The following is a 22869-nucleotide window of genomic DNA, read 5'->3' on the forward strand; positions in this document are numbered from 1 at the left end:
GTAGATACAGTATAAACCCATTAAAGTGCCAACTTCTGATATCTGAAGCAGGTCCCTGATTTTCTTTTAGTCCCAACGGACCCAAGGTTTCCATTAAATGAGGGAATGAGAGGATAGTGAAGTGATATGCACATGACTATGTTGTAAAATAAAAGTAAACAAAGGAGTTGGAGATGGGAAGATGCTACTTTACCACTTACTGTGCAACTACTAGTCTCCGAGTAGAAACTTCTCAACGCTGCAGATTCAAAAACCACCATACCGTGTTTATGTTCGGACAGTCTTCTCTCAGATTCTCCCTGCTGCCTCTCACTCTACATTCATACATTCGAATAGTCAAACTAAAATAGAGAGAGAAGAGGGAACTGTCAAAGAATGAGCAGAAATCCCCTGTGTTCCTGCAGACAAGTCCCTCGTTGAGCCACTCTGCCAGTTAAATAAGATCACAAGTTTGAGGATAGCCTGGATCTGACTCTGATGTGGTCTGTCTCAGGAAGGCTCACTATAGAGTCCTTCTTGGGTCGCCCGAGTCCCCAGACCTGTTCCTGCACCCCCTCCTGCCATCCCTGCCCCAGCCCCAAAAACTCGACACAGAACCGGGCAGGGATGCTACAGGAAGGCCCCCCAGACATCTGGTGGGGCAGTACCAATTTATGTGGTACAGCGCGCCGGATGCCTGTGTGACCTGATGGGGTCTGAGGGGGTCCAATGGAAGTAGAGGAGACTCTTGTAGACTGGGGGGACTAGGGGCACCTGTTTGCCCCCCCTCATGGGGCGTGAGGGCTGAGAGCTGACAGTGCCCTGGCATCTTGGCCCAAACTTCCCAATTGCAAGGAATGAGTACTCTTATGTGTGCTGGGCCGGGGTGCGGGACTGGCTATGTGCTGCTGGGCTAAAGAAAGCTGGGGCCTGAGATAGGACCAGCCAGGGCACTGGATCCATACAGGAATGATTGTCCTCTAAGTGTCAGCGGGCTCTGGATAGGGGGGCTGGACTGGATGGGAGCAAAGGCACCAGAAGCAATGACTGAGACTGCAGTGGAGAAGCTGGAACTGGGCTGGGCACACTTTCCATCACCTGGAATCTCCTCACCATCTTGGGGGACTGCAGGTTCCTACTCCATCAAGTTCCCTTGCACAGGGGCACAAAAGTTCATGGCTACCGCCTGCTGCAGAGTGCCAATTGCGGAATTCTGGGGATGGGTGGAGGAATATGGAGGATTAAAGACTCCTTCACTGTATAGAGAAGGTGTCATGGACAGGCCCGTGAACGTGGTACATCGACCTGTTGAACCATTTCCCGATCATATTTAACTATCTCCTGGATCATCTCGTTCTCCTGGTTGTTGAAAACACCCGAGTTCAGATCGCGCTGAACTTTGTGCATCAGGATTGAGTTCTTCTTCCTGCAATGACAAGGAGACAGAAAGTAGCATTGTTGCTGAAGTAGAAGCTACTGGTTGCTAAAAGACAAACAACCTTAGTTGTACAGCAAACCCGGAGCGTTATCTAGCACACACCTTCACTAATTCTTAGTCAGTTTTTACTAGACAGAAATAACAGCTTCACTGTTTACCTTTATCCTTTGTTCTATTCCTGGCCACGGTGGATGGCCTGTATAGTAGCCTTTATATAGAACTATCTGCCATTTTCTTCAGACACAAAATCCAGCATGGACAAACACACACAACACACGTACGCACACACACACATACACACACACCACACACACAGATAGAGAGAGAGAACTAGAGAGCATCTTATATTTTGCACTAATTCCCTTTCATGAGGATATACATAAAGTGTTTTTACTAGAGTCACCTCTGTGTGACAGTGTGAGAAAGAGCATGTCTGTTGCCAAAGCATTGTTCATTTGTGCCTTTATGTCTATGCATAAATATCTGTATGTGATAGATGTGTGACGCTGCCTGTGGGTGTTTACTGCACTTGGCTGGTGTTCTGCATGCATTGGCCCTCCAGGAGTAAAAAATAAATAGTTATCTGGATATCTGGTAACTCCAGCTCTATGGGGTGGGTTAAGCCATTTTACAGGCCTCACTTTTGCTTAATCCCACAGGTATGCAACACCAGAGACAATGGTTGCCCCTCTTCTGAATTAGATGGTAGCATGCCCTATGAAGGAGCAGAAGCTCAGAAAGCTCGCAGCTTGAATACCTGGGTGTATGGGAGACGCTTCGTAGTTGCACGGTGTATTGGAGGTGATGCAAGGCAAACACAGACATTATCATCTTAGCCATAATAGTGGCGACACTAAAACACCTGCTTGAGCAGTTCCTCAAGTCATGTGATGTTTCACATAAGCAGCAACATCAAGGTGGAAAGAATCAGAAAGTTGTCTATGTACATCAACATCCTCAAATGGACTGTCACCACACATTTGACGAATAGGCAAGGAAGGGAAGACACAACAAGACTCAACTATCATCAGGATGGCATTGGGATGGCATTGGGACTTCCCCCTACCAGTTGACACCTTGATTCAAGTGACACTGATAAAGAACATGAAGGCCACACCACCTTCACAACTCAGACAGGACCTTAACAACTCTGATGTGAGAGTGACAAGCTGTGTGAATGAGATTTAAATGCTTATGATCTCTTACCAGTAAGTAACACTGAGGTAGCCCTTGGAAGAGCAGCATGTTTAAGTTTCCTTCTCACTCTTTGATAGATTAGAGGAGGACCTCTGTAGAATTCGCCTGCATGCAGGTAAATATTGGCTTGTGGCCGAATTGTAGAATCCCACTTCATGGGAAAAGCAGACTGCACGGCTATTAGCCAAGCAGACTAATGCTAGATAGAAAGTCACAGCAGGAAAGCGTGTAACAGAATGATCGCATCTGATCTCACATTGGCTCATCACGGGCTGTTTCTGAGAAAGAAAGCAGTGCGTGCGTCACAAAGTGGTAAAGTTCAAACCCCATGGGTTCTCACCGCTGTCAGGTAAATCAGATGAGTGTGTTGTTAGAGACCGCTGGGTGTGAAACCTGCTGAGAGTGGAATGCACAAGTTTCTCCCCTCCCCTCCGTAATGACCAGGAAGGGTGATGAAGGATGTGAACAGAGACATCTCTTCTCTTGATCAAAAGAGAGAAGGAGCCTATTGGGGGAACAATACTTTCTCACTAGTGAATGAATTGCTTTGACATGTGAGAAAGGTAACAAATGGAAAGTTGAGGCAAACACCCTCAATATGTCAGCTGTTTCTTTAAATCCGTTAGAGAGAAAAGGAGACAGTTAAGCCTGGTCGGGTGCCTCTCAATGTTCCATAGATACAAAGGTTCAGATGATTAAGGAAAAGAAAGGTTTTTCCTTTTGTAATGGGTATGACATCACGACCCTGGGAAGGGTAAAGGTTATTCAGGAACACAGGTAATTTGTGCTCCCTTTCTCTCTCTCTTTTTCGGTTGGTGGGCGCATATTAACAGCTCTTCTGCTCTACTGTCACTGGTAGTCAGCTTGGTTCTCTGATACAGCGGGAGGTCAAGAGCGCTGGCTAGAAAGATAGGTTGTTAGTCAGAAAACTGAGTGATACCTATGTAACAAAGAAGTAAAATAGGCTGGTGAACTTGTCGGTCTCTGACAGAGTCAGCCGCCTAGCCAGAAGGAGATGTCACAAGGAGGCATTTCCAAACTGTGGTGACTCCTGTTGCTTGGGTTTCATCTGTGGACCGAAAACACGCTCCTCGGGTTTGGAGGGAGGAGGCAGAAGAATCCCATTTGCTGTGCTGCAGCCTGAAAGAGCCTGGTTGTAACATTTAATGAGTTCTTACTCAAGGAGCAATTAGGTCATCCTCTTTGATTCTTAGTATACTTCCTCCTGAGGAAGCGAGAAACAACAAAAGTGTCTGCCTTGGACATCTTGGAGATGTGTGGATGGCATAAATATGCTATAGGTGACACCTAGGGACAATAATATGCTGATGGCACTGCAGAACTCACACATCAGCCAATCCCTTATTAACTAACACCTCCACCTCACCTTAAATCACTGCTATACATTCAGCTTCTTCTGCTGTGTTTAAATGTGACGCATTAAGGAAATAAAGACAACGGACAAGGGATTATCCCCTCTCTATGTAGGAATGGCTCACAGGTCAAAGCTTTTTTATAAAATGGATGAATGGCTGGTAGAGCAAGCCTGGTTACTTCAAAAATGTGAGTAATTATGGTCTGTCAGGCTGAACTGATCCTAAATAAGCACACTTGTTCACATATGGTCAACAAAATAATAAAAAAAATAATAACATCTTAAGCAATGGCTTTAAAAAAATCTTACTAAAATGCGTACAACAAAAAACTCTTTACACTTGAGAGGAACAGAGCTTGTGTCCTTACTTGTAAGTCTGTATATACATTTCAATATGACCTGTGATAGCCCTCTATGTGTTTGATCCAGATTTTTTTTCTGATAAACGCGGCTGACTAAGCCAAATAATGGAACACATTATTACTGATTGAAATGAATCAAGTGCACATGGAGCCCAGTGGGAATATTTGGTTCTGAAGCAGACATGTCAGTCACCCCCCAAATATGTGAGCTGGTTGACTGAAGGCTGCTCATGTGTGGAATCCGGCTGCTATGGCAACAGCTGGCAGGTGGTGGATGCAGGCTTTTGTAAACATGTGAAGTGCGGTCATGTGACAGGGGGATGTGGTGTGACATCAGTAGCACTGCTGGTCTTGGGGGGAGCGGGGGTTGTTTGCATTGTAAAGAAGAAAATAACATGGTTGTGTTTATGAGTTAAAAAGGGGCTCCCAAGGCTTTGCTAAGACAAAGCAGTCTCGGTGCATGTTTGTGTTTGTGTGTGTGTGTGTGTGTGTGTGTGTGCGCATGTGTGTTTCTGAACTCAATGTTCAGCCAGAGTCACAGCTGAGCAATCGTGTTCACAAATCAGTAAATTCACCTTCAAAGAGTTTAAAGGTAGGAAACAGTGATCTTGATTAATGTTTTTTTGTCACATGTGTTAAACAACTGTCTTCAAAATGGCTGGTATCAACAGGAAGCACTTAATTGCCATGAGAATTAATTCTCAGGAAACTTTATGATAAATGATTCACTGCCATGAATAAATTTTCACCATAGGCTCCTTTCTTTTAGTGTATCCTGTACATCATACCTGTAAGGATCACTCATACCGAGCGTCACAGCTGTCAGATGTGACCAGGACATCAAGTTAATGAATGAATACATTTTTCTTATGCTTCCTTTTATCTAGTGAATGACTCATATGAAGACACCATACTTTTATCAGTAAGCCGTGAATCTAATTTTCAGAGACTAAAGCTCTCAAGACACATTCGATAATTAGGTCTGGATGGAAAGATACATTTGAACACCTTCCCACACCAATCAACACTATCATGCTATATGGTAATTTGTTGTTAAACAATATCAACTAAAGTTTGCTTTACTGGAGCAGTCTTACCTATCCTGTCCAGTCTGTCAATGGCTACCGTCTCGAAGGCCCTCCTCATCATGGGATACTCCTCCAGCACCTCATTAAAGTTGTCCACAGAGAGAGAGTACAGGCGACAGTAGGTGTCTGATCGCACACTGGCCGTCCGTCTGCCCCGGGTCAGTAGGCAGATCTCTGGTGAGGTGAAAAAGAGAGCAGACAAGAGATGGTGGGATCAAAAATGGCAGACTGACAGATTTCAAGGCATCACACAGTGACAGAGAAAAGAGCAGAGATACTATAAATGAGGAGAGGTCTGAAATTGACACCTAAAAACTCTAGGCTTTGAAATGTGTGTTCAGAATGAAAGCGGTTTATGCATGCAGAGGTTATAGCCAGTGTGACCCACTGACAGTATTTCCCCCAGCAGTGCCCCAGCACTGACAGCTGTGCAAAGGAAGCACACTCTATATTTGGAGATGCGCAGCTAAGCTTCATTACATTTAGTTGTCCCCGTCCTTTCCCCTAGTATCGTTATCTCTCTAGCTTTCTTCTTCTATAGGCTGGGGCTGACTGTTGTCTTGACAACCATATGCCCTCCTTTTCCCCATCTGAAAAGGTCGACCGCTGACTCTCTGTGGGAAAAAAAAGGGAGGAAGATGACGAAACGTGAGAAGACTCCATAGGGGCACTGTGACTGTCTGTTCAGGACTGTGGTGTCTCCAGCTGCAAATGGGGCGCTGCACAAAGCAACAAACCAGGAGGCCTTCAAGGAATATTACGGACACCCACACCTCACTTGTATTAAAAAGTTCAAAAGCATATTTTCAGTCTTAATGCTAATCTAAGCTAACCCTATGCTGGCTCTTGTTTAATATTCACCGTAAAGACATCATCAGAGTGGTATTAATCATCTTGTCTCTATTAATGTAATCAGAAAGTGGAAAAAGTTAATATTACATACTAATGAGATTTGCCGTTATGATAGGATATAAGACTCAGCTGACAGACATTCTCAGTGTTTCCTCCCTTGTATACAAACACAACACTGTCTCTATCAACAGATATAGTACATTAACATACACCCACATACATTCACTGTGTAAGAATCAGGAGACAGCAGCTTTTTTTTTCAGATATTATTTAAGTGGGACCTTAAGTGGGACCAAGTTCTGATCATAATTCATGATCTGATAAAGGATTTATAGTTACCGATCATATTAATTATTAATAGCCTACGCAGACAGACACTTTACTGCTAACTGTAGGTTGGTGGTGATGCTCCCCAAGGTCAGCTGCTGGAAGGGAAGTATAAGCTGTAGGATGTAATGTATGAAGCCATTTGGACAGAACTATGACGTGCACTCATAGTGTGACTTGGCGGCGTAGTGAAATTAGCTACATGTCATTTCTGACATAGTTTTGGTCCAGTCATGTTTGAGAAATGAAGGTTAATAGGCTTTAAGCATTGTATGTGCTCCAGTTCTGTAAGAGTTGTGGAAAGCCTCTCCTCAGAATCCACAAAGTGTTCTTTCATATTTGTCACTTGGGATCTTACTGCTTATACATAACACATTCATTTACGTATTGCTAGCCTAGTTTCATTAGCGGGACATGCTGGGAGAGAATAATATCCTAATGAAACCACCGGGGCTGCATTAAAAAGCCATTCAACCCACTGGGTAACCATTTGTAGCTTGTGGATGGGGCAACTCTCATCATTAAATATGATGAGAAATACAGAGAAATAAATAAAGCAATATTCCCAGCACTGGGCTCAAGACCGCCTTAACCTTTTCCTATTGCCTAGGATGCACTGTTCCTGTTACCATTGCAAAACAATGTCCAAATGATCTTATTACAGTTGTCATGTACTATGTTCACAGGAAAATACCTCCTGTTCCTCTCCTTTTCTGAAAATATCATACACAAGCAGCATGGTGGTCCAATGGTTAGCACCGTGGCCTCACAGCAAGAAGGTCCTGGGTTTTTAATTCAAGTTGTTCTGGGCCTTTCTACGTGGAGTTTGTATGTTCTCCCTCATGTTTTGTACGTTCTCCCCCAGGTTCTCCGGTTTCCCACACATCAAAATACAAGTAGGTTTAAGGCACTGGTTCAGATCTGGAGTTGGTCCCCCGGGTGCTGTAAATGGCTGCCCACAGCTCCTTTGAGGGACCTTATCTTACTTTAAATAATCAGTTAACTACATAGGCCACTCTTTAATATGCCTGAAATAGTATCACTAGAAATGATTTTAATAACAAGAAACAACAATGACTTTGAGGCAACATATTGGAAGTTCAGAGCAGTCAGAACAGCAGCGACACAAACACCTGCAGACTATTAGTTTCCAACAACCAACTTCAAGTAAGCAAGTTACACCCTAAAAATTGAAATTGAATTGTGCAATAAGGCAGCCCTGTTTAGTTATTTCTGGGAATGATTGTAGAGATTTTCAAAGAATATGTTTTTTGCATTTACTATCTAACTGGGACCTTGTTTGGATCAATTGGGGCAGCTTGCTATGGAAGGAGTACACATGGCAAAACACTGCAGAGCAAAAGGCATTTAACCATGTATCCAGCTAATTTAAATAGCTAAAAGGGACTATATTGTGTAAACAGTTAACTTCAATTAATATTTTGGTGGCGTTTTCTTTTGTGAGGTAATAATAATCTTTATTTGTAGAGCACTTTTCAAAAACAAGTTACAAAGTGCTTTAACAAGTACACAAATACAAAAGCATAAGAACATTAAAAGACTGAAATACAGTTACATATAAAATTTGTAAAATACAATGAAAATAAGAGGGGTAAAATGAAAGTCAAATAAGATCGGGAAAGGCTCTCCTATAAAAGTATGTTTTAAGAAGCGACTTAAAAGAGTTCACTGACTCAGCTGACCTGATTTCCTCGGGCAGGCTGTTCCAGAGCCTCGGGGCCCTGACAGCAAACGCTCTGTCCCCTTTAGTTTTCATTCGAGACTCTGGAACAGATAGCAGACCTCTGCCCGAGGATCTCAAGGTGCGTGCTGGTGTATATGGTACTAAAAGTCAGAGATATAACAAGGCGAAAGGCCATGAAGAGCTTTAAAAGTGATCAATAGAATTTTAAAGTCAATTCTAAAACATACTGGGAGCCAGTGCAATGAAGCTAAAACGGAGTAATGTGATCATATTTCTTTGTTCTGGTTAAAAGCCTGGCAGCTGAGTTCTGGACAGTCTGGAGTCGATCAATAGATTTTTGAGTTAAACAGGTGAAAGGCTATTGCAATAATCCAGGCGTGATGATATGAAGGCGTGTAAAAGGGTCTCGGTGTCTTTAAAAGTTAACATAGATCGAATTTTAGCTATATTTCTAAGTTGATAAAACATGATTGAACAAGTTTTGTGATGTGCTGCTCAAAATTTAATTGACTATCAAACCAACACCGAGGTTCTTTGCCACGGGCTTAATGTAGTTTACTAGCGACCCGGCAGATGGCAGTATTTGCTTTGCCATTTGCTGAGACCCGATGACGAGGATTTCTGTTTTGTCTGAGTTCAGCTGGAGGAAATTATTTGACATCCATTTTTTAACTTCACCAAGGCAGTTGTTAAGTGAACTCAGCATTCCAGGGTCTGAGGATCTGACAGGTAAGTATATTTGTGTGTCATCAGCATAAATATGAAAAGAAATGCCATGTTTATGGATAATATGTCCAAGGGGAAGCAGATACAAGGAAAACAAAATGGGTCCTAAGACCGACCCCTGAGGCACACCATATTTAACTGGACTGAACGAGGAGACATAGTTATTTACAGACACGCAAAACTTCCTACAAATGGTACAAAAAGGTACAAATGTTTCATCACAACAAGTTGCTTCCTGAAATCAATTTGCATCCACAGTTAGGCGCCACCAAAAAGGATTGTGAGTGTTTTAAAGAAATGCAAACAACCTAAAGTTTTTCTTGTATCCTAGAATGTATCTGTGGAGAGGCCAGACTTTACTCCACAGTGATGTGGAGATGGGTCTGCCAATGCAAGACTTGGCTTGACATCACCATCTACTTGCTGCTAATTACTAATTGAGAGATTTTACCACAAACACATACTGCACTGCACCCCACTGAGGTGGTTAAACCATGTTGTCCCTCCAGTCCAAGCCCACCGCTAGTTTTGTTTATGACAGGCCTTTGACTTCCACACTGGCGGCAGGGAATGCTCTGAAAAATGTATGCTTGACATTACAAATGGCCATCATCATCGTTATGCTGTGCTAATTAGCTGTTATTATTTGGATGTGCGCATGTGTATGTGCATGTTTGCATGCCATGTGTCTGTGCCCCTCCAGCTGCGCCCTGGGTAGCTGGCACATAAACATTACTGCCTGTGAACTCTGGTCTGCTGCAGACAGCACCAGATATTAAAACTACAGCTCCAACCATCAACCCATGAGACTTTAAAAAGTGTGAAAGTGTGTCGCGCACGCCTGTGTGGGTTTATGGATGGCGAGAGCAACACAGGCACTACATGCTTCTAAACAGCCACAGAGGAACAACAACCTGAGAAAGTGGGACAGAATAAAGTGGCTATGAGGCAAGACTGCACAGATTTCAAAGTAAACAGTCAGCGTGCTGTTTCTATTTGTTTCTTTCCTGCTACAATGTTTAAAACACACATCTAGGATAAACTGCAGTGGAATCAAAGTGTACATAACATTTCTTGAAGCAGAATAGAATACCGTTCTGTTCTATCCTCTTATTCTGTTCTGTTCTCTGTTCTGTTAAGGTCCTACAATAGAACAGAACAGCAGAGTGGAAAATAGTAGAATATAACAAGAGACAGAATAGAATAACTGATGATCCTAAGGTGACATACCTCCAAAGTAGGAGCCGTCCATCAGCTTCATGCCGATGCTTCCTTTGGTCAGGACGCTGACCACCCCGTGCTGGATGAAGTACATCTTCTTGCCGATGGTTCCCTCTCTGATGATGTAGTCTACAGGCTGGAAGACTTCAAACCTCAGTTTGGTCAGCATGGCTGTCACAAAGTTGGGATCAGCGTTGGCAAACAGCGGCATGGAGGCCACCAGCTTACGGCAGTTGAAGTTGACGATTTCCTAAATTTGAACATGGAACAGCGGTGGATCATATGTTGCATTGGATGTCATAAGATGTATGGGCATGCATGTAACTACGTTTACATAAGTCTCGGTTTGTTCTCCACACTGCAGTGCACCACTGCTGAAAAAAACGTTACACTGCATTAATTCCAACATCAGAAGGAGCAATCAATTGTGGATAAAACAGGTATTTTTTTTAATTAACATAACATTTTTTATAATTACATTTACATAGCACTAGTCACTCAAAGCACTTTAGCTTGATTTGTTGTGGGGTGTTCTACAGTGGCCTTAACCCTTGTGTTGTACTCAAGTCAAATATGACCCATTTCTTTCAGAAATATGGGGATCTTTTAACCAAATTGCCAAAAGATAACCTGGATGCATGTAAGTTGTATGGAACCCATGCAACATTCTTTGCAAGTAATATTAATGATTACTGCCATTGCATTTTGGTGTTTTATTCAATTTATAACATTTGAAAAAAAATGCCAGTCTGTGACTCCCTCACCATTCTCTGATCTTAACTATTAATAAAATAATTTAAAATTTTAGCTTCTTTTTTTTAAACCCCCAAATTAACTATAATGTCATTTAAATTAGGTTTAATTAACATAAATTTAAAAAATCAACAGAAAAGCGAATATATGGCAGAAAAAGCGCCCCAAAAAAGTTCATTTTCAATACCGACCCAGAAGGACAACAATTTAAAGGGTTTGTGACAAGGTTTAAACCAATTTTTTTTTAAGTAAGATCTGATAAGCTTTTAAGGTCACGTCATTGATAATTAATAAGTAAATCAATACAGAAGGCTGGAAATGGCATTTCTGACATCTTTGTTACGTTTTTCTTTAAGACCATAGCTGAGCTTTCTAATGAGTTTATTCCAGTCCAATTACTGGGTGGAGAAGTGTGTGTGTCTGTGTGTGAGAGAGCACATTATAGTGGATGCTTGGATGTTTTCATACCTCGCGGAGAGGCTCATTAAGCTCCTCCAGTATGCTCTCTTCATCAAACATCTTGCCCTGGTATCTGTGCTCGTAGTAGTCATGGATTTTCTGTCGGAAGTCGGCCGGTAGTTTGTGGAACGACATGTACTGCTCCACTTGTTTATACTAGAGGATGGAGAGAGGCGTGAGAGAGACAGTGGTCAGGAGAAACAGAAGCATAAATCGATGAAAACGGGACGCAGCAACTCTATTGTTACTTGTGACAGGAAGAGGTTGGAGAAGTTGGTCCGGTCAGCAGCTGTGAGGACACCACACATTTTTCATTTATATTTAAACAGCCTTTTTCGGTTCCGTCAGCTGTTCATGTGTGCAGTGATTCAGATGAACAGCTCCGCTAACGTGTGTAGATCCTGTGACCCATTTACTCCTCATGGCTATGGGAGGAAAATGGGGATGAAGTTGTTAAGGAAACATGACAGTACTGAGAAGCCCTTGAGATTTCTCCATGCTCTACTGTGTTTAAAGAAGAATGACACTGCTCTTGTACATCTTAACTCGCTCTTTGGTGAACTAAATGCTTTACTTTAAAGGGAAACATCTACAGTACAGGAAATATTAATCGGGCTTTCCGATATACAAAACAAGTTTTTCATGATCTGTGAAGATGACAAAAAATAACACAGGTAAATAATTAAATAGGGACATTTGTGTAATTGGGTTACTATTCTGGGGAAGGAAGCTATTTGTTATTTATGTTGGAATTGATAAATATGTAACTGTGGCGAGAGAAAAAAAGAGCTGTAAATGGAGGTTGGCTGCATCACATCATGTTTCCTCACCCGAGAGATTCACATCTTCACTAATCACCAGTGTTATGTTTATCTGCATCAAATGCAGCCGGAATGTCCACTTCTCTCAACTCATTATGAAGCTCGGTGACACATTTAATGCCTGGATTCCCTGCTAAAATAGCAGCCACTGGATCTAATGTATAGCTTCTGCTGTGAGAAGAATTGCATGGCACTGTGTCAATTAGGGAACAAATCTTGCTATTATTCCTCTGGACACAAATGGCTGTGGGTTGTATTGTATTCATACCAGGAAGATGGGGCACTGCCATTTTCACACATCACCACCTTCCTGTCAGCCAGCCATACACCCTTAGTCTTTACACACACCTCAGGATGCTGTTGTGTGTCACAAAACAACATCCTGAGGGAGAAAATGGCTTGTATTTTAGAGCAATAGGCTGACAAAATAACCCTGAAACTAGTGGAGAGCTGTTCACTTCCTCAGCAGCAGACTCGCTCCACAAAGATGCAACAACTGGTACACAAAAGAAAGCTAAAATGTCATTGGGTAAGAAAAAAACATGCAAGCAGGACTACTTTAATCATGAATGGACCCACAGCTGTTTAGAAAACATTGATCACTAATACTGTGCAACAAATCCACGAGGCCCCGTTGCTGAAGCGGCTTTAAAATGTTATGTAAGGTCTTTCATTCTCAGAGTGTGTGTGTTTGTGTGAGTAAAGCAGTGTGAGTCATCCCTCTGTGGGATAAACTGTCAATTGGATGAGTAGATTTCAAGCAGAGGGTCAAGGGAGAACCCTGTTCAACACCACACCAAAAGATACAAAAAAAAGATTTAACCTTGACTCAGAGCTTTCTTAGCCTACATAAGTGGCCTAAAATTTATACTGTGTGTGCGTGTGTGTGTGTGTGTGTGTGTGTGTAAGGAGTGTGTGGTAGAGCGAGTGAGAGAGTGACGCCAATGAGCCCCGGAGCGAGTAGCGACTCTAGAGGTATAGTGAGAGAAACAAAGTATCGCCCCTTTAATTTCTAACCACGCTGGGAAATCTGTTGTAGAAAAAGTTAACCCTCTCCTTGATTTTTATTTGGTTTATGGGGGAGAACCATGAAATTAGTGGGGGGAAATGCAACGCTACCGAGCCACAGCCGAGTGAGGTGCGTCACCACGACCTGTAGCTACACATTTTTTGAAAGGTGCCCGTCAGAAGCATAAATCACGGTTAACAGTGCCACTTACTGCCAGCGAAAAAGAAAATTGATTGCACCCTGTCAAGTAGAGCCGCCACTGCTTGAAGCTCACCTGTGGTTTTGCAACGTCTATATTAATCAGCGGTGTTATAATTCTTTTTCCTTCCACCTTTGAAGTTAGAGCTGTCCTGGCTGTCAGCTTTCACTGTTTTCACCTCAACGGAAGAATAACACGTTCGAAGAAAAAAAAAAACTGAATATGACAAAAATCAACAAAAATGCTGATAACATTCTTTCAATTATGAGTTGGATGAACTCCAAAATGATTGATTACATGGGTGACAAATGGAAGGAAAAAACAAATGCAGATACCTCCACACAGGGCAGGGGTCAGTGAATGATTTAATGAGTAAGGATGTGAATCATATGCTAAATGTAGGTGTGAGCATTACGGATAAAAAAAAAAAGTATTTAAATCCAATTTTACAGACTGTATGTCAACAATCATTGGAGGCAAGTTATGGCTCAACACCTTACACTTTATTCATTCATTCATTTTCCTTTTATATGTATCTCATTAAGTCACTGGCTGGCCAATGGAAACCTACTCATGTTATAACTGAGGTGTGGAAACAGTGCAGATATAACAGAGATCTTGTGTTTACATACTACACCCACTTCTTGAATCATGTAGAGTGCCGATACCTCCCTGCCTGTGAGTTTTGACCACACACTTTTGACACAGCATGTATAGGACACAGCTTGTATGGAGGACCAGTGGGGGTGCTGACAATGACCTTGCTTGCAACAGTCATCGACACGTGCATTGGATAAGAGAAAGAAGAAGAAATTACATTGTGTCACGCTGTAAGGTGACTTATGGTTGTTCGTGGTGGCTTGAGTGGCACGGCAAATCACAATGTCCTTTTTATAGCACGTACTGGCTGTCATGGTAGGACATCATTCATTTTGTTTTCCTTAAGGAGGATTTTATTTTACGAAAGAAAAAACTTGGGTTTATGTAAGAATTGCAGCGTTGATGGAAGAGAGTCATATTTGTCCTTATTTTCAGGAACACTTAATTTCTATTAGACTATAAATCCTCTCTGTAAATCTCCTATAATCCTTCTCTTTCTGCTTTTTGTTCCAAATTTCTCCTCACACGCTTTCTTTCCCTGTTAGGCCCTTTTGTTCAATGATTGCCCAGTATCAGTGTGATTTCTATACAAATCAATACTGAACACACTTGTACACAGTCCAGCATGACCTTCTACACGACAACATGCAAATCCGAGTGGATCACGTACTTTAATGAACAACATTACGAAATTACATCTGCGAAAACAGTTGACTGCATCGGTTTCTTTCTTACAACAAAGGGAAGTGTTCTTTTCAATTTGTAAAAAAAAAAGTGTTTAAAGACACAAGAGGGGATTCCCCAAAGTGTGCGTATTCATAACTAAACCAGTAGGAAAAAAAAGGAAGTAAAGTAATTTTCACTTAAACCTGACAAATTCCTCCTGATTTGCTGTGTGTCAGTAAGAATAAGGATCCAGCCGACGTTCAGAGTCTCCAGCTCATTCAATCAAGCATGGGGATAAACTGAGAGGCTTCTATTAAGCGTTTCCTGCCTCAGGATTCAGCGTGTGGCAGTCTCAATTAAACTGAAATGACATCCCTCCCTCCCTCCCGCTCTCTCGCTTTCTCTCCCACAATTCTTTAAAAGTGGTTGCTGAAGGAGCTGAGTCTTATTGACTTTCTTCTTTTTTTTTCTTTTCAGCATTAAACTAAGATTAGTGACTATGTCACTCAAAGCCAGTGGGATGTGAGTGAGACTTAAAAACGTTTCCTTTCTTTTTTTGTAAATCTGCTCACTTCTTAACTACACAATTTGGAGTGAGTCACAGTTGTAGTGAAATGAAATGTTATTCAGCAATTTCTCTCAAAAAGGAAATATATGACGTATATTTTGGATATCCATAATGCTTGCTAGGTTACTACATGGTCATGTTACAAAGGGAGAACAGGCGAGAAATGACAGTTAATGCTCTGAGTCACACTGAACAAAACACACTTAAAGACAAAAAACCCATCTGTATGAACACATCCTCATGTTTATAGCCAGATACGCACTTCTAGATTATTTACCCACCAAGGTAGCACGTTTTCAGAAATTGAACTTCCAAATATTTTCCATATTCCACTGTTTCAGAGTCTCAGCACAAGCAAAAACATAAATGTCTAACACAGATAAGAGCCTCCTATATTGTCTATATATACTGTCTATTTTATTAAATCAAATTCTGTGGCCGGAGGATGCAGTCAAGACTGGACTTAAAGCCTCATGACGTACGTTTATAAAACAAACAAGCACATGCATTACATTTCTGAAACCCAATATGTTCCTCGCCGCCTGTGGACTTAGCTAAGGAGCAGCACTGAGGTTTTTTCATGGGACATAAAGCCTCTAGTTGGTGGCTTGCGAGCATGATACATGTCTGTCACTGCAAGCTGCCACAGAGGAATGGAGGAATTGAACTGGTCCTCCCAATTAAGAATCTGTCACTGACCGTCAGGGTCAAGTCCTATATCTGTGTATATGTGGTGTGTGTGTGTGTGTGTGTGTGTGTGTGTGTGTGGTGTGTGTGTGTGTGTGTGTGTGTGTGTGTGTGTGTGTGTTTTGTCCTGCATTGTCCTGCATTAAAAACCTGAGCTGACTTCAGCAGTATCCTTTAGTCAGTGACTGCAGAGCAAAGACAGAACCACAGAAAATAAACACAACTTTAGACAAACACAGTATGCGTGCACACACTCACTACCTTACTAATGTGTGTGTTGATGGCATGGAGGCACTTAAAAATATATATATATCAGAATGATGAGGAATGAGAATTTATACAAGAAAACACCGTATTTTTATGTCCTACTGTACACAAAATTCTGAAGGGGACGTCCACAGTTCCCCTTATTAAAGTTAATTTGACTGGCAAAACAGTTAAAGTCCTTCTAACATTACACACTAATAAAAGTCATAATTTTTAAGAAGTGAAAGGTTTTGGATACATTTTTACTTCTTCAAACCATATATTAAATTAAGAGTCAATGTAGATTTTCATATTGCAATGATATTATAATCCTACATTGAATCATTGTGAAAACAAAACTTTCTAGATGTTGTGTTGTTACTTTGGCCAGGTCATTATCAAAAAAGGTAATTAGTACATTCATGATTTTGTCTATGTTGACCTTAGTTGCTTCATGTGCATGTATTAAAAACTTTGCTTTGTTTAGCTTTTCATATAGTCTAATTCTGGGACAAGGCCGTTATGTTTAAATAACGGCCATGCTGATTCCAAACAGACAGCTTTGCCAAGGCAGTTTGGGCTTTAGATTTATTTTACACAGTGGCCATTGTTAATGACAAATTGTGTTCCGCTATGAACGTGCACACACGTATTGTTTTTTATTACAAACACGGTCAGTCAGCGCAGGCACAGTCGCAGTGGTAGCCGTGGATGCCGGTAACATGCGCATGTGACAGAGTGCACGGAATGATGCTTTGGGACTAGCATCTAATGACTAGCATCTAATGACTAGCATCTAATGACTAGCATCTAATGACTAGCAAGCCCTTTCGTACGCTGCTATCGTACAATGAGTATTTTGAACATACGCTGCAGCCGGGTGCTCAACTTGAGGCACCAAGTGCTAAACGGCTTCCCGTCTCCACACGTTTCCTCTTGTCCTCTAGTCATGCCCAGCGCCATTTGTTGTTAACTCTTTTCTCAACTAAAGCTGTATTATTGCAAAGCTGATGTATCTACATTTGTTTTAGCTGCGTTACCACGGAGACCGCTCACCGCACTCTCGCTTTTCGGCAAGGAACCGCCCTACTTTGCATCTGATTGGCTAGAACTCGTTTCATTGGTAGGTGGAAGTTCGATGATCGGTTAAACCTAGCGCATCAAAAACAATGAATTTATTTATTTTTCTAAAATAGTCGTACCCCAGAAATCTGGCACTAGGCCCGAGTACTTTAAGCTCTGCGTCGGTTAGAGTTGTGTTCCTCTCAAATGATTGGTAGGTGAAATCAATGGACTTGAAAATATAAAACCGCAAGTTCACAAAATTATGTATTTATTTTTCCTCACAGCCGCATGCCGTTGATACTTTAGGCCCTGTGTACATTAAATATTGCATGACCACAACAGAACGTTAATGTTATGTGTTGTGGATCCTGATTTCATTGTGATTCACCGAAATATTTTAAATATTAGAGACTCTTCCTCTCTTCATGAAGCGCACTGACGACATGAAGCCAGGTTGATGCCTTATCACACATTAATTTATCTTCCTAACATGAAAGATAAAGTGTACATTCAAGGATTTTGGAAAAGGGGCTACAGGAGGGGAATATCGAAAAGATGTACATACAATCTTTACAGTCAGTCATTTTAAACAGTTTTGTTTCAGTTTACTGGGATCAGGGTTATTTTCTTGGTTTGGCTTTTAATTCTTAACAAAAAGCCCGTTATAAACTTGGACAGAGGTAGGCAGGGACAGTCTAACAAATAAAGCTGTAGAAGGGATTTTCCCAATTCAATTGCACCATTGACATTTCAGAAAATGCTTATTTAAAGAGTTTTAAGCCTGGGGACCAAAAAAGCCCTCGAGCAACTAGACGAATCGTGACTATAAAACATTTGATTCGGTGCAAAAAAACATTTTGTAAACAGTAAAAAGCCAAAGGTATAAGACTGTGCAACAATCAAAGTCGTCAGTGGTTGCATTACACCCTCCGTTGGCAGGTTCAGTAAACATTTCCATGGTCATAGCAAGACCCACCAATCAGAAACTTTGCTGTACGCTTTGGCATATGGATATACGGATTGTTATTGAAACTAGATTTTCATTCTATGTCAGGCCTTAGTGGTTTTCCTGGTTATGAAGTGAGCAGTTCCTCAAGTGTCTGCTTCATGTGTCAAGGCCCAGTGGATCAGTGCTCCTCACCAGAGGCCCCAGGGGTTACCACCCCGATTCGGACACGCTGCTCTATTGCTCTTTAAGGGGAAGAAGTGATGGGAGGAGAGAAGCAGGAGTGCAGTTACATAATGGCTAATGCCCTCCGTTCATGTGTGGTGTCCGCTGGCAGAGGGTGTATTGCCCAACAGTCAAGGGCGAATGGACATATGAAGCAGGGGAGGGCTGGAGGGACGGAGGTGGGAAGAAACATGGGATGGGGGCACCAGTCACCTTAAAGGGTAATTTCATTTGTTTTTACCTGGAACCTATGTTACTATGTTTTTGTGTATAAGTGACTGATGTTGAAAACAATCTTTAATCGAGCCCTATTGGGAAAATACGCATTGTCAATTTCAACCACTAAAAGTGATGTTATTGTCACAGACAGACTCAGATTGTTATTATAAGTGTCTGACAACATTATGGAAAGAATCCCTATGAGGACAGGCCTTTTTAATTCTTCTTTAAGACCTTTTTGGTTAATCAGAAATAGCTAAAGATTGCTGGCTAAACCCACCAGACTCCATTAAAAAAAATTATGCCTTTAGCATGTGTACATCTTCACAACCGCGTGTTTCATTCTTTTAGAGTTGTGATTGTTTTAGAAAAGTGGAAAGACAACCCAAAACGGCTTTTCATAGTTTTATTTTGTTTCTGTTGACTTTGAATGAAGTGTATTTTACAATGCTAAAATTACTGTTTTTAAAACGCTATTTTACGGATGTTTTTATGTTTCAAAAGAGGATCTGCCTCTTTAACAAAAAGGTGGACATCCTTAGAAATCCTTCCCATAATGTTGTTAGAAACTGGGTTTACTATATGAATAGTAAACCTGCTTGCTGCTCCCTCTCAGCAGGTGACAACGAATCATGCAGCAAAATCCTGACTCTTTGCTGTCCTGGCTAAATATCCTGAATAGTGGAATGAACCCCTTATTGACATCAGGACGGTCAAACGCCTACGCATCTTCCACCAAAGCATAAAAACACATCTCCTCCGAATCTATCTCGGATATAAAAAGAAGAAGAAATACCAGCATGCTTTTCTTTAACTCTTGAGCCCACAGTAAACTGTCATCTTCTTTCTTTGGTCAGTCGCGTCTTTGCATGCAGACGAGTGACGATGTTTAGTGCTGGGGCTATTATTACAGTATATTACGCTGAGCATGACGCTAACTGTTTACTCTGTTTTATGTCAATACAAGTTCATGCTGTAGTGAGCATTTATATTATCTTAGACAAAGAATCTGTTTTGTCAGAGAGCCTAGTTTGAACCCATAGCTCTGTCTCCAGTCTGTTATCTAAAGGCAGAACAGTACTTCTAGCAGACTGCAGTGCAGCATGGTTCAATTCATTGGTTAATGATGAACAAACAAAGTCATGGGGGACTGGAGAGGGACAGCATGCTGAATGAGTTGTCCTAGTCTAGCCTAGCCGGGTGTTGCCACTCAGTTCATTAGTTCACTGTTGTGCATCATGGAATAAGAGGAGAATGGGACTGACGGCAGGAAGTGACTTCTGCAGATGTCACACCACTGTACAGTGACACATAACTGACACAAAACAGAGACTCCAGCAAAGACTCAGCTGCTCATTTGTCTCACTATTTCTCTGAGCACGCCATAAGGAGGACGTCCTTAAGACATTAATGTCAAATAGCCCATTTAGAAACCAATTACGGTAGAATTGTATCTTAAACCTTTTTCACGTCCATACAAATAAGTTACGTACCAAACTTGGAGAAGACTTGATAACATTATTAAGCAGGAATGGTTAAAGGTCCCATGACATGGTGCTCTTTGGATGCCATATCTGAAGTCTGTTTCCCAAAATTCAGCCTTAGTGCAGAATCACGGCCTCTAGAGCCAGTCCCACAATGAGCTCTCCTTAGTATGTGCCATTTCTGAGTCCGTAGCTTTTGAGGAGGGGGGGGGGGGGGGGCTTGACCAACTGCCACTTCGTTTGAAACAAATTCTCTGGGCGAGCAAAGCAGAGAAAGGGGAGGTAACCTTGCCCCTTGAGACCTCATAAGGGGCCAGATTCCAGATCAACCCATCTGAGCTTTCATTTTCTCAAAGGCAGAGCAGGATACCCAGGGCTCGGTTTACACCTATCACAATTCCTAGCCACTGGGGGACCATAGACAGGCTGGGGGAACGCTTATAAAAGTTACAAAACCTCATAAAGTGACATTTTCATGCCATGGGACCTTTAAATAAAACATAACATGTATGATTATTGTGACAGATACTGGGACTCCAGGTCAATAAGACTCTGACTGAGCAGCGAGATAAGAATTCAGTTGTGATTCTGTGAGAATTCAGATTCTTTTTTAATCTTCATTTTAACATTTAAAGGAATCTATATGGCTTTTGGAAAGAAAATAAAGGATAAAATATGAATTACTAAACAGACATTAATTAAGAAGTTCCCCATGCTTTTAGAGTTACGCAGCACATTATAACGGTAACTCCAGTGAAATAATTGTAAACTTGTTAGTGATGACTAGATTAGGACTTTGTTTAAAGCTGATTCTAGTTTTCAACTTGGCCCCGGGTGTGTCTGTTAAAACACGGACGGAGACAACGTCTCTCTGTTGATGATTTATTACAATCAAGCAACAGCCTGCAAACATGGTTATGGGTAGCTCTGCTATGGCTGTGTTTGTGTGTGGTTCTGCAAAGAAATAAATAACATTGTAAAGACTACACTACACAATGCATAGGAATATATATTGGCTACCAAAAAACAACAATAAACCCACTATTAATTACATTATGTAAATGCAGAGTAACTACTTCAGCATGTAAACAATGGACCTAAAATACAAACTTGAGCAAGGGCGTTCAACAATCGCCATTTTGAATCAACAGTCAGGTGCAACCTAGCTAACAAGTGAAGAACACAAACAACAAAATCACTAGCTAACTAACTTTAAATTTGCAAGAACTATAGAACAACAGGCTTAAATAAACTGACACCATAAGTTATATGACTTACAGTTCTCAAAGACGCACACACATGATCTCAACTGATTATCCTCTTGACATCCTGTTGTCTTTCCGCGCTATTCTCCGACGTGCACTCACAATCATTCTTAGCAGACAATCTTTTGTGCAAAAAGTAACGAGTCAATTTTTTTAAAATATAAGGAGTAAAAGTAAAAAGTCGCCACAAAATACAGTAAAGAGAAAATATCTGAAAAATATCTGAAAAAAAAGTATTTGTACTTTGTTACTTCCCATCTCCGCAGACAACCAAGCCAAACAGAATAAACCGCATGTTAAGGACCAAACAGCACATAAGAGAAAATAAGAGAGACGCAAACCTGAGCACCCTTTGTTCTTAAAATTGGCCAGAGGCTTCAACTAAACAACAAAGCTCGACCAATCACTCTGATATGTGTGCGCGTGTCTGCATGCATGTGTACGAGTGATAGATAGCATAAGACATGTCCACATCACACAGGATCTAAGGAAGCTAACAAGCTGCAGAGCACCGCTGACACCATGGCCTTATAAAGCAGGAACGTGCTCCCCTCCCTGGCCTCGAGAAGGCTTTGATCAGCCGTCTGAAGCAGTGTTTATCAAACGGATAGAACACATGCTGCTCCTATCAAAGTGGGTTAAAATCAAATGAGCAAACTAAATATCAACTGTGATAAGTATATTTACATTTTTGTGAAGGACAAGCACTGTAGCTTTAATCACCTTTTAGGGGCCCTTAGGGCGTCTACAAAAGTTATAAAGCTGTATTATTTACTCACATATGTTTGAGTTTAAAGGGATGGTTCACCCAAATGACAAAATAATGGGGCTTTGGGAAACCATTTTAAAATAACAGCAACATCTCTTTCTAGACAAAATGTCCCAGTTACTCTGATAGTGCACAGAACCCAATGTTTTCATAGGGGTTATTTCTCCGATAGAAGGTAGTTCTAAAGACTAAAAACTGTTTACAGCACAGTCTGATGGCTTGATTACTCCGAGTATGCAGGACGTTGTTTCTAAAACCAGGTGGTGCTGCTGAATTTATCTAAAAAATAGATTGGTAAACACACTCGGAGAGAACTCAATCTTCTAATCTTACTCTGGGCAACAACCCAAATAACGTAATTCCCAAACTATTCTGTAAAAATGGAATGCTTTGAACACAAACCAGTTCCATTCCCTACCATATACTGCTAATACCTCAGAGACGGCTATCTCAAAACCTGGATAAAACCAGAACTATCTGCATGTCTACATACTATTTAGGGCAAGTGAGAAAATGTGTTTTTTGTTGTTGTTTGTCATTAATCTGCCTCAAACTATCAAAACCAGCTGTAAGGAAATCCAGTAGTATCGCCTCCAGTGAAATGAATCCAGACACCAA

General features: G+C 41.4%; 1 pseudogene; it reads right to left on the reverse strand.

The window, feature by feature from the left end:
* Positions 1–443: 443 nt before the first annotated feature.
* The window catches only part of LOC116676015 (potassium/sodium hyperpolarization-activated cyclic nucleotide-gated channel 2-like), a 41346-nt pseudogene continuing 18920 nt past the window's right edge, over positions 444–22869 (reverse strand).

Source organism: Etheostoma spectabile, unplaced genomic scaffold, assembly GCF_008692095.1.
Source record: "Etheostoma spectabile isolate EspeVRDwgs_2016 unplaced genomic scaffold, UIUC_Espe_1.0 scaffold00002596, whole genome shotgun sequence".
NCBI classification, from domain to species: Eukaryota; Metazoa; Chordata; class Actinopteri; order Perciformes; family Percidae; genus Etheostoma; species Etheostoma spectabile.